Here is a 13306-nt window from a genome sequence, read left to right on the forward strand (position 1 = left end):
GATAGTAAAAGTTTGTTCAAGTATGTTAAAAATAAAAGAGAAATGAGAATGGATATAGGACCGCTGGAAAATGAGGCTAGAGAAATAGTAACAGGGACAAGGAGATGGCTGATGAATTACATGAGTATTTTGCATCAGTCTGCATTGTGGAAGACACTAGCAGTGTGCCTGATGTTGTAGTGTGTGAAGGAAGAGAAGTGGGTTCAGTTACTGTTACAAGAGAGAAGATGCTCAAAAAGCTGAAAGACCTGAAGGTACATAAGTCACCTGGACCAGAGGAACTGCACCCTAGGGTTCTGAAAGAGATGGCGTTTGTCATGGTCCGGTCCATGAAATCTGCATTCTGGTTCACAGTCCAGTCCATGTTCCTTATTCCAGGTTTTCTGGTTTTCCCCAGTTTCTGTTGTGGCAGCTGATTCTCATTTGGGCTGGCTTCATAAATAGCTTCAGGATTCAGCTTCTGGCTGTGGGATTGTTCCTGTCCAAATCCCTTCCTTTCACCTTTCTCCTGGAGCCTTGCCTTCACTGCTGTCTAGTTCTACCACTGGAGCAAGATAAGGAACTGTCTCTGTGTCCATATCTTTGCTAGGTAGGTCTGGCTGCTTGCTGCTACCTAGTGTTGGGAACTGTCTGTGTCCATGCCTTTGCTAGGTAGGTCCAGCTGTCTGCTGCTACCTTGTGTTGAGAGCTGTCTTGTTGAATTCTGCGTTCTGTGTAATGAGTCCTGGCCCTATGTCCTGTACCCAAGGAAGGGTCCTGGCTCTGTGTTCCATGTTCCTGTCTCTTCCTCAACCAAGGCTCTGCGTTCCTGTTTCTTTCTCGACCAAGTCAAGGCTTTGGGGCCTTGTCCAGTCCTAGCTATGTCCAAGAACCCTGTTCTGTCCAAGCCACGGCTTTGTGTTCTCATCTTGTCCATGTGTCTTGCCCAGCCCAGGAATACCTTGCCTAGCCTGGTGCTGGGGTTCCCTTGTCCTGTCCAGGAGTCTCACGTCTAGTCCTATCGCCTCTCCTCATCCTGTAGCCACGTCTTGTCCTCGCCTAGTTCTGGAGTCCGAGCCCGAGTCAAGAACTAGGTTCTGGGTCCTTGTCCAGTCTCTGGCTTGGAGTACAAGCTCAGGATCCTAGTTCTGGTTCTGCTATCCTAGTCAAGTCCTAGCCCAGGCCTGAAATCCTTGTCTCGTTCAGGGCCTGTGTCATGTCCAGCATCCTTTCTTCCCCACTTTCCTTGCTTCCTTCTCACACCTAGTCCTGTTCCTGGTAGATCAGTGTCTGTGTCTTGCATTTGGGTCCGCTCTCAATGCCCCCCCCCACCTTATGACAGCGTTAGGGTTTGTGGTGGGATTAGAAATGAACTCTCAAAAATCATTGGTCTCTGGTGTGGTTTCAGAGGCCTGGAAAATTGCAAATGTCATCCCACTCTTTAAGAAAGGAGGAAGGTAGCAGAAAAGAAATTATAGACCAGTTAGCCTGACCTCAGTGGTTGGGAAGATGTTAGTCAATTGTTAAGGATGAGGTAATGGAGCACTTGGTGACACAGAACAAGATAGTACAAAGTCTGCATGCTTTCCTCCAGGGAAAGTCCGGCCTGGCTAACCAGTTGGAATTCTTTGAGGAGATTGTCATCCCAGTGCCCAAAAAATCAGCTGTGAAGTGCCTGAATGACTATTGTCCTGTAGCGCTGACACCCATTGCCATGAAGTGCTTTGAGAGACTTGAGCTCTCACACGTTAAGGCTATAATCCCATGCGATCTGGACAAACACCAATTTGCCTACCAGGCAAACCTCTCCACAGAGGATGCAATCACAACAGCCCTCCATATTGCTCTGACTCACTAAGAGGAACCGAACACTTATGTGAGGATGTTATTTGTGGACTTCAATTCTGCATTTAATACAGTCATCCCCCATAAGCTGGTCAGCAAACTGAACACTCTTGGCCTTGGTTCCTCCCTGTGCTCTTGGGTCATGGGCTTTCTCACAGACCGACCACAGCAAGTCAGAGTTGGTAAGCACACCTCCACCACCATCATCTTAAAAATAGGCACCCCACAGGGCTGTGTGCTGAACTCAATGCACTCTTCACACATGACTGCACCCCCATCTATACCTCCAACTCCATAATTAAATTTGTAGACGATACCATAGTGGTTGGCCTGATCTCGGACAAGGATGAAACAACCTACAGGCTCAAAGTGGATCATCTCACAGAGTGGTGTAAGGACAACGACCTGGTCCTTAATACTTCTAAAACAAAAGAGATGATCATTGACTTCAGGAGATCAAAGGGCAGAGTACACCCCCCCCCCCATATACATGGAGAGGTAGTGGAAAGTGTGGAAAACCTAATGTTCCTTGGAGTTATGCTGTCAAAACAGCTGACATGGATCACCAACACCTCACTGCTTGTAAAAAAGGCATAACAAAGACTCTTCCTCCTCAGAAAGCTGAAACAGGCCAAACTCCCACAAAAGCTGTTACTTAACTTCTATAGAAGCACAATTGAATCCATCCTGACCAACAGCGCCACAGCGTGGTATGCCAGCTGCACAGCTGCTGAGTGAAAAGACCTGCATCGCGTGGTGAAGGCGGCCCAGCGAATTGTCAGGATGGAGCTCCCAAGACTGGACACCATCTACTCCAGCAGACTCAGGAGGAAAGCAATCAGTATAACCAGAGACACCACACACCCCAGCCACTCCCTGTTTGACTCGTTGCTGTCCAGCAAAAGGTTCAGGACACTAAAAGCCAGAACAAATAGACTGAGAAACAGCTTCTACCCCAGAGCTGTGGCCTCCATCACACCACTCCCACAGAACAATGACTGAAACTGTGAGCACACACAAGGACTCAAAAGCTTGCACTGATGGCACTTTGTGCATTACTGTGATATTCTGGTGCTGCTGCAACTTATTTTCTGCTACGTATCTATTTAATACTGTTTTTCTATTACTGTCTTGTTTTTATCTACTACTTTCTTTGATTGTCTGAGAGGAAGCCAAACAGAGTTTCATTGTACCTGTGTATAATGACAATAAAGATCATTCAATAATTATAAGTAGAATTGATAAAGGGGGTGCAGTGGATGTTGTATATTTGGACTTTCAGAGGGCCTTTGACAAGGTGCAACACAAGATGTTGCTTACCAAGTTAAGCACCCATGATATTACAGGAAAGTTACTAACATGGTTAGAGCATTGGCTGATTGGTAGGAGGCAGAGAGAGGGCCAGATAGCCTAATTATGCTGCTATGTCTTGTAGTCTACATTGTGGATCAGAGAGAGCCAGAAGGAGAGAAGAGAGTCCCGCACAGCCAGGTTACCAAGTCATGGTAAGGGAGCTGGTTGATAAGATAGGTTTCACTCCCAGGTGGATAGAGCCACAGATGGTGTTCTGGACAATTATCACCAGTGTTGGTGTACCGTCCCGGAAAGGCAGCCAGTGGAAACACTAGACGCAGGTTAAAGCACACATCTCACCTTCTTGTCACCCCCACAGACTGAGCGAGAGATCAAGTGTACCCGGTACCAGCATCATTGCAGAGAACCCAAGTGATAAACACCAGCCGGCTGCATCAGACCAGACCACACCTGGTGGAAACAGACCCACTCCAAATGCAAAGGCAGAGGACAGCAAGGGAGTGTGACGGCAAGCGGTGAGTAACACGTTAAAGTACAACAGTAACTGTACTCTGTAATGAAGGCTGGTTGCTGAAGGCAGATGATTAGTTGTATAGCTCAGGATAGAAAAAAATATTGGGGAAATTAGATGGGAAGGGCTCAGAGTTACAGAAGAGACATCAGGTTCCATAATGTCAATAGTGTGGCAGACCGAGAAAGGAAAGAAATTACACACAGTGTCTGAAGGAAATCACTCCAGCTGAATGGGGAGTGAATGCAAATGAGCTGGGTTCTTTCTATGGTTGGGCCAGTGATCAAATGGAGACTCTAGAAGTGGATGCCACTAGGGTGAGGTCCATGCTGCCATTCAAATAGAGACCCCCCCCCCCCAACCCCTCTTGTACATTGATGAGAGGGTCTGAGAGACTGGTCATCAAGATTCTGAAAATCTTTTGTGACGACATGCCGTGTGTCTGTGAGCCTGATACAGTTACCTTGCTGGTGTTCCAACCAGAGAGTAATCACTAACAGCCACTGCAGAGTTTTAGCTATCAGAGAATAAAGAGATGAAGATAAAGAATGTGATTAAACTGCAATCAGCCAGCAGGGAAGGAGGCAATAGGCAGACGAATGACAAATCTGCATTTTAAAGACTGGTGGGCAAATTTCTGAAACAATCTCTGCTTCAAGCCTTGTAGGTAGCCATTAGGGATGATAGTGTAGATGTAATTGCACATAGGGATATGATCGGTAATTGAGGAAGGGGGTCAGAAATACTGGGCATTTTTGCTACCCTATTTGATTAGATTGACCTTAAAGTTTGGCCTTTTCTAGAACATTTTTTTTGTTCAGGAGGGACTGTTAGGGTATATTCTAGAGTTATGGTATATAGCAAATTCTAACTTCAAAAGCAGCCAGTCATCGGACTTGAACATGAATTGTAGATTGAATTTTAAATACAGTTCTGAAAAATGGTGTTTCTGGAGCTGCATTTTGGGGTTAATTGCAAACAAAGAAATACTCCATTTGAGCACAGATACCTGCATATGCATGAATGCATCCTAGAATCACTGGAAATTAACATTCGTTCTGGGTGTCTGGAGTTTGGGTACAAAGATGGAGGTGTTTGAAAATTATACGTATCCAAAGGAAGCATTGTACCTTAGATACATTGTAACTATAGAATTGTCCTGCTTTTACCATTACCTTTGATCCTTTGATCTTTAGTATATAAAAGTCATGTAATATTGGATCAGGTAGGTACCGCTTATTTTGCTGAATAAAGACTTCAGTGTACATTAGTTACAGAATCTCTCTGGTGATTTTGTTCATAGTCACAACAACTGCATCTTCTCTATATTATAGATGCTCTCCATAATTGACAGACTCAAGATATTTCGCTGCATTATCAGTCGTTACTGATTTCTCCTTTCCTGCATGGCTCATTGTATGCCTCAGAACTCCATCTTTGGTTAGGAAGTGTTGTAGAACTTCCTAGGAGTGCGTTTCATAGTTATTTCTTTCACACTAGTTCTGGTCTGATTGTGCAGCAGCTACAGAAAGATGCAAATTGCAAAGGGGTAGCTATTTGGAAAGATTGCTGGCAACTTCTTCCTGCGGCATGGTTGATTGTTTTCCCACAACAAATCTCAGTGGGGAAAAAACAGATCATGATCCATGATCATGTTACTATTTGCAGACCTTGCTGTGGGCAAAGTGACTTCAGTCATTTCCCAATTTCACAACTGTGATAATACCTCAAAGACACTTCGATGCCTATAGAGTGCTTCAAGATCTTTGAAATACTTTGAGCTACATCAGCATGGATTTTAGCAAAGAATTTAACAAGTTCTCAATAATGGATGGGATGTCCAATGAAGCTATAGGATTAGAACAGAGGAATAAGAATGGGTGGTCACTTTGTTAGTGGTTTTACTGAAGGCCTCCCAATACTGAAGTTGGCTTCATTAGCTGAGGCATTGAAGTTAGGAGCTGGGACAACATGTTAAAGTAGTACAAATCATTGGTCAGGCCACACTTGGGATATTGTGGACATTTCTGGTAACCATAGTTTTAGAAGAATGTGAGTTAGTTATAAAGGGTGCAATAAGGATTTAAAGTAAAGTGGCTTAGATTGTAGGGTTTGAATTATGAGGGGAGATTATAAAGGCTGGGAAAGTCTTCCCTAGTACAAAAGAGGCTATGACTAATGTTATAATGCTCAGGGATGGGTAGGCTATAGCCAAAGGCAAGATATAAAGTGAAGGAGGAATATTTAAGGGTGAACTGAAGGCTATGTTTTTCCATAGATGGGGGTAGATATATGGAATGGGTTGCCAGAGAAGGCGGTAGAGGCAGGTGCAATCATACTGTTTAAATTTAACATTTGGAGAGGTACATGGATAGGAAAAGTTTAGAGCATAGGTCCTCAACCTTTTTTATGCAATGGACCCGTACCATTAACTGAGCGGTCTACCGGCCCCAGATTTGGAACCCATGGCTTAGAGGGAAAAGGGGCCAAACACAAGCAAATGGGATTAGCTTTGACAGGCATTCTGGTCAGTATGGACAAGTTGGGCCAAATGGTCTGTTTCCCTGCTGTTTATTCTTAAGAAAATATGAATCTATACTTCGTCCACATGTTCTACGACTGTATTATTTGAAGATGTAAGCCTGCAATCTGTCATATAAAATGTCAAACACAAATAGAAATTGTTTATAAAAGATGGTATTGTTTGTTGGACGTCAATCATTCCAGACCCAGGACATCAGGGTGGTGTCATAGACCAAACAATCTTAGACTGCTTCAACAATGATATTTTCTTCCATTGTAAAGTCAGAACTGTAGATCGTGCTGAAGATTTCACAATATTCAGATCCATTCGCATCATTTCAGTAAATGAAGTATGATCGAGGCAATATTCAGGCATACGCTGATAATGGAAAGTAGCCCAAACAGCACAGGTACCAGGCAATGATTATTTCCAGCAAGAGAGTGTCTGACCAATTATCCTTGACAGGAGATGTCATTTCTATCCACAAATACACTATAATCAATGTCCTGGTACCCCTGTTAGCCAGAAACCCCAGTGAACCAAACACATAGCTACAGGTCAAATGCTAGATATCCTGTAACAAGTGACTCAACTCCTCATTCTTGAGTCCTAGTATCTACTAGAAATGAGTACAGTCAACTTGCCTGGATGAAATCGCCTCCAAATCAAGAAGTTTAATGTCCAAGGCAGCCTGTTCATTTGATTGGACTATCGTCAAACATTAATTTCTACCATCCAAGTGCACTGTGGTTACTGTTTGCACCTTCTATACAATCACTAACTCAACCCAGAAAACTCTGACAGTATTTCTGAATCCACAACTTCTAACAGAAAGAAGAACAAAGCCACTAGATCCACAGGGATATCTCCACCAGTAGGTTAACCTCCAAATCACACTGGATGCATATTTAAATTTCAAAGTCACTGCAGTCATTGCAGTCTATGGACAAGCACTAGTAAACGTAACAATGTGTCAGTATTGATATGGTGTGCCGAAGGGCTTATTTCTGTACTGTATGACTCTAATTCTATGATAACTCTCTAACAGTCCTTTCTTAAATACAAAAGCCTGTTCAACATCAAGGCAGCTTGATTTTGAGAAACGTTGTTTCATCATCATCGCTGAGTTGAAGTTTAGAATTTTGACCCTAAGTGCTATATATACATCTTCATGAGGAGAACAATTGGAGGAACTGACTCAATGGGCCAAATGGCCTAATTCTGATCCATAGTCTTAAGGTCTAATGGACTGTAGCAGTTCAAGAATGAGTTGACGATTTATCATCATTTCAAGGCTAGTTTGCAATGAGCTATAAATATTGCCTTTGCCATAGCAGCTGAATAAATTAAGAAGAAAATTATTTGAACACATCTGTACATTTTTCTTGGAACTAAGTACAAGCTAGTCTAACAGAAGTTGATTCTTTTGAAAACAGTTCTCCTTAGCATTACAGGTTTCCTCTGCCAATATCCACTGATAACATATGGCATATCTGTAGCAACAGATGAGCATCAGGTCCAGCACAGAAACTTGATCATCTGTGTTTATCATAGTTACATTTTTGAGGCAATAAAATAAGTTTGGATTCTTCAGTTCTCATACTAATGCTTCCAAGTGGTTTAAACTTAAGCCTCCTGTTCTCCATGCCCAGGCTTTCTTGTACCCCTCCTAGATCTCCCAAGTCCATTCTTAAGCACATTTCTAGCTACCTTGTAATCCTCTGGAGCCATATCTAATCATTGCTTCCTAGAAGTTAAGGAAGCTTCTTTCCACAAATGTTATCAAGCATGATTTATTCACTCTATCATCCTTACCCTGCCTCAGTGGGACAACATTATTCAGAACCCCATCCAAGTGCTCCCTAAACAACCTCCACATTTCTGTTGTGCATTTCCCTGTGTACATCTGTTCTCAATTTATGCTCCCAAGTTCCTACCTAATAGCATCATAATTCTCCCTCCCCAATTAAATACTTGCCCATATCATTTCTTTCAATCTCCATCCAAAGTTATGGGAAGGGTCCGGCAACTGTGGTCACCGTCTCTGAAATGCTCACCCACTAAGAGATCGGACTCCTGACTTAGTTCGTCGCTTTGCACCAGATCCTGTATGACCTCTCCTCTAGTTGGTCTGTCTACAAATTGTGTCAGGAATCTTTCCTGGGCACTCCTAACAAATTCCACCCTATCTAAGCCTTTTTCACTAAGCAAGTGCTAATAAATATTAGGGAAGTTGAAGTCACGTATCATAACAACTCTGTACTTTTGCACCTTTCCAAAATCTTTCTGACTTTTAGTTCCTTTGTGTCTCTGTTGCTATTTGTGTGTGTGTGTGATGGTGGCGGAGGGGGGGGGGGGGCGATGTATAGAATATTCCCAATAGAGTGATTACTCCCTTCCTGTTTCTGAGTTCTACCCACACTGACTCTGTAGAAAATCCTTCCACAATATCATCCCTTTCTGCAGCTGTGAAACAACCCTGTTTAGCAATACCACGTCCCGGCTTCTTTCACCTCCCTCCTTACCCTTTTCGAGACATCGAAGCCCAGAACATCCAGCAGCCATTCCTGCACTTGTAACATGCAAGTCTCTGTAATGGCCATGATGTGTCATTCCATGTACTGACCCAGACATACTATTCCTGCTGAGGATCATCTTTAAAATAGTCCAAAATCAGAAAATACAAATTGACTCAAAGCAACAGCCAGTAACTTTCAATTATTAACTCACAAGTAATTAGCTGTACTATTCCTCTAAATGATGCTGAATGAGGGGCTGAGGTGAAACTCTTCCTACTCTTGAATGTATTCATCTTTGTGAGCTTAACATTTTCCATGATGGAGCTATTATGTGGTAGTGCTGGCATTAAATTTATATTACAATGTGATTGATGTCACAATTTGTTCAGTTCTTGGAATTCATAGTTCCAGGCTTTGGAAGTATTGGTACTGACTATCAGCAAGCACATCAGTCCCAATCCTTTATAACCTTAACATTATTGGAGGCCCAACCCCTCCTGCTTTTCTGGCTTCAGATCTCTCAACCGGTGGTTCTATTATCTGTATCAAGTAGCTCAATAGTTAAGGTTTCAGACCAACTCCTCCCATACATATAGTGAAGTTGAAATCAGTAAATCTGGCTGCTTGCAGGCTGGCATCGGAAAACAGCCATGATTTAAAACATTTTACCAATATTTATTAGACAAGGGAATCTGTGTTCCCTATTCAGTCAGGCCAGCAAGCAGCTTCTACCTAACACAATAAGGTTGATTCAGGTAATTTAAAATATACAAATACTATTAGCTTACAGCATTGCCCACAAGAACATTTCAAAAACTCTTTATTTTTAGAAATGTATCTGGTTTATCATTAATTTAATATATAGAATGGTTGGGGTAGCGCCATTAATAACAATTAAATGACACTAAGGCAGGTAAAAGACTAGGAGGAGTTTAGAGGGATAGGGCTATACACTAGCTTAGCTGGGCATCTTGGTTGACATGGTTGAGTTGGCCTGAAGGGTCTGTTTCTGTACAGTATTACTTCGTAACTCTGCCTCTATGAAAAAAATGGGTTCAAGGGGAATGAATGACAGATAAAATTGCAGGGGGGAGGGGAGGGGAGAGGGAGAGAAAGCTTCGAATGTCCTACAACACATGAAGGCTAATGTCTGGAGTAGATACAAATATAAAGGCTTACCTGACAGTAAAACTGAGATTTAGACAACTACTGGAAACATGGATTAAAATACTGATTACAAGCGAAAGAAAGTCTGCAGATGTTGGAAATCCAAGCAACGCACACAAAATGCTGGAGGAACTCAGCAGGCCAGACAGCATTTGTGTAAAAGAATATAGTCGACATTTCATGCGGAGACCCTTCATCAGGACAAAAAAAAACTGGTAATGCTCTTCATCCCAAAACAGTTGAACTCATTGTCAAGTCTAGAAGACTACAATGTTACTGACTGGAAGATGAGAGACTATGTTGAGTTTTATTACAACGGTTTAAGAAGCCAGGACCAGAAAGGATACAGTTTAGGTGAGATAAAGAATTAGAATGATAGACTGAAAGCTCCTGCTAAGTTTGCACACTAATTAAAGTATTCTACAAAGTGACTCTTTGGTTTTCCAATTGTAAAAGGAGCATAGTACATAGAACAAGACACACAAAAGACTGATATAGTAACTGGAAGTCTCTCTGAAACTGTGAGTTATTACTTCATGGAATTTGGGAAAGGACAGTAGGGTGGAATGAGGGCATCTGGCCAGGGGTGTTGACCAATACAGGGGAGTTTGATATATTCATTATGGAATAAAGATGCTTGGCACATCAACTTCAATACTTCATGTTGTCTTTTGCTTGCCAAGAGTTTCCAAAAATAAATTTGTATTAGGAACTGACCACAAAGAAACTGACATTTGGAAGTTCAGTGTATAGCACAATTGCTAAAATTTAGCACAGTTGCAAGCAGCTGTGTTGAAACACCAGGAGGCCAAATACTCAAAGAACAGATTTGTTAATCTCAAAACATTTTGTTCACTGTCTTCCTCCTATACTCTTTTTAAGCCAACATAAAAGCAAAAGGGAACAAAAATTAATGAGAAGTTAAAGGATTGGGAAACATTTAAACCCATTAGAAGGCAACTAAAGAGCCAAAGGAGAAAAAAGATGAAATATGAAGTAAGCTAGCCAGTAATATCAAAGAGATTACCATAAATATTTACAGATATATAAAATGTAAAAGAGAGACAAGAATAAATATTGGACTGCTAGAAAGTAAGGCTGGAGAGGCAGTAATGGGAGACAAGGAAACACCAAGCAAATTGAATAAGTACTTAGATAGATAGATAGATAGATAGATAGATAGATAGATAGATAGATAGATAGATAGATAGATAGATAGATAGATAGATAGATACTTTATTCATCCCCATGGGGAAATTCAACTTTTTTTCCAATGTCCCATACACTTGTTGTAGCAAAACTAATTACATACAATACTTAACTCAGTAAAAAATATGATATGCATCTAAATCACTATCTCAAAAAGCATTAATAATAGTTTTTAAAAAGTTCTTAAGTCCTGGCGGTTGAATTGTAAAGCCTAATGGCATTGGGGAGTATTGACCTCTTCATCCTGTCTGAGGAGCATTGCATCGATAGTAACCTGTCGCTGAAACTGCTTCTCTGTCTCTGGATGGTGCTATGTAGAGGATGTTCAGAGTTTTCCATAATTGACCGTAGCCTACTCAGCGCCCTTTGCATCAGCTTTCACTGTAGAAGACACAAACAGTATGCCAGATGTTCAAGAGTGTCAGTGGCTAGAAGTAGGTGCAGTTGCTATTACTAGGGAGAAGGTGCTTGGGAAATTGGAAGGTCTAAAGGCAGATAGTTAGGTGGATCAGTTGGACTACACTCCAGCGTTCTGAAAGAGGTAGTCAAAGAGATTGTGGAGGCATTAGTAATGATGTTTCAAGAATCATTAGATTCTGGCATGGCTCTGGAGGACTGGAAAATTGCAAATGTCATTCCACTCCCCAAGAAGATAGAGAAGCAGAAGAAAAGAAACTATAGTCCAGTTAGTCTGACTTCAGGGACTGGGAAGATATTGGAAGTCGATTGCTAAAGATGAGGTTGGAGGCATTAAGCCAGCATGGTTTTGTAAGGAGAAATCTTACATGACAAATCTGTTGGAATTCTTCGAGGAAATAACTGGCAGGAAGTCAAAGGAGAATCTGTGGAAGTTCTGTGTTTGGATTTTCAAAAGGCCTTTGACATAAGGCTGCTTAGCAAGATAAGAGCCCTTGGTATCATAGGGAAAATACTAGCATGGATAGAAGATTTGCTGATTGGCTGGAGCCAGAGTGGAAATAAAGGGAGTCTTTTCAGATTGACTAGTATTGCTCCACAGGGGTCGTTTTAGAGACAGCTTTTTTTTACGTTGCATATCAACGATTTAGATGATGGAATTAATGGCTTTTTGGTCAAGTTTGTGGATGATATCAAGAGAGTTGCAGGGGCAGGTAGTGTTGAAGAAGCAGGGAATCTGCAGAAGGACAGATTAGCAGGACAAAGAAGTGGCAGATGGAATATAGTGTCGGGATATGTATGGTCATGCACTCTGGTATAAGGAATAAAAGCATAGATTATTTTCTAAATGTCCAAAAACATTCTAAATGTTCAAAAATCTGAGATGTAAAGGGACTTGGGTGTTCTCATGCAGGATTAAAGGTTAATTTGCAGGTTGAGTTAGTGGTGAGGAAGGCAAATGCAATCCCAGTATTCATTTTGAGAGGATGAGAATATAAAAGTAAGGATGTAATGCTGATGCTTTATAATGCATCAGTGAGGCCTCACTTGGAGTACTGTGAGCAGTTTTGGGTCCCTTATTTGAGAAAGGAAGGCCTGACATTGGAGAGAAGTTCACAAAAATTATTACGGGATTGAAACGCTTATCATATGAGGAGTGTTTGATGGCTCAGGGCCAGTACTTGCTGGAATTTTGAAGAATGAGGTGGTGATCACATTGAAACCTATCAAATGTTGAAAGGCCTAGATAGAGTGGATGTGGAGAGGATGTTTCCTATACTGGGGTGGTCTAGGACCGGAAAGCACGAACAGAATAGCATAACATGCATTAGGAATGGAGGTCAGGAGGAATTTCTTTAGCCAGAGAATGGCGAATCTGTGGAATTCATTGCCACAGGTGGCTGTGAAGGCCAGGTTATTAGGTTTATTTAAGGTGGAGGTTGATAGGTTCTTGATAAGTCATGGCGTGAAAGATTATGGGGAAAAGAGTTGAGAGGGAAATGGATCAGCCATGATGAATAACACAATGGCCTAATTCATCTCCATGTATTTTGGTCTTAAATAAAATTAAACAAGTATTATCTTTCTGCTGAAATACACCTCTGCACCATGGTTTTTTGAACTTTCTCATTTGATAACTTATTTAATTTGTCTTTCTACTGCATTCTTAAAATCTTTTACATTTTTTCTTAGTTTTATTTGATTTCCAGCTTGTGTGACAACTGCAAATTTTGATTCTCTGTAACCCTAATGCTTTATTCTGTACTGACACTTTTTAAAAAACTGTGTACTACCTCAATGCATTGTTGTAATGTATTGAAT

At 41.5% G+C, this 13306-nt stretch overlaps 1 long non-coding RNA gene across 1 annotated transcript in view; it reads left to right on the forward strand.

Moving 5' to 3' along the window:
* Positions 1-3518: 3518 nt before the first annotated feature.
* LOC140713699 (uncharacterized) overlaps positions 3519-13306 on the forward strand; it is a 47611-nt gene continuing 37823 nt past the window's right edge. The window contains exon 1 of the long non-coding RNA XR_012095712.1: positions 3519-3653. This is a non-coding gene — a long non-coding RNA (uncharacterized lncRNA). The remainder of the gene's footprint in view (positions 3654-13306) is intronic.

Source organism: Hemitrygon akajei, chromosome 20 (assembly GCF_048418815.1).
Source record: "Hemitrygon akajei chromosome 20, sHemAka1.3, whole genome shotgun sequence".
Classification (NCBI taxonomy): domain Eukaryota; kingdom Metazoa; phylum Chordata; class Chondrichthyes; order Myliobatiformes; family Dasyatidae; genus Hemitrygon; species Hemitrygon akajei.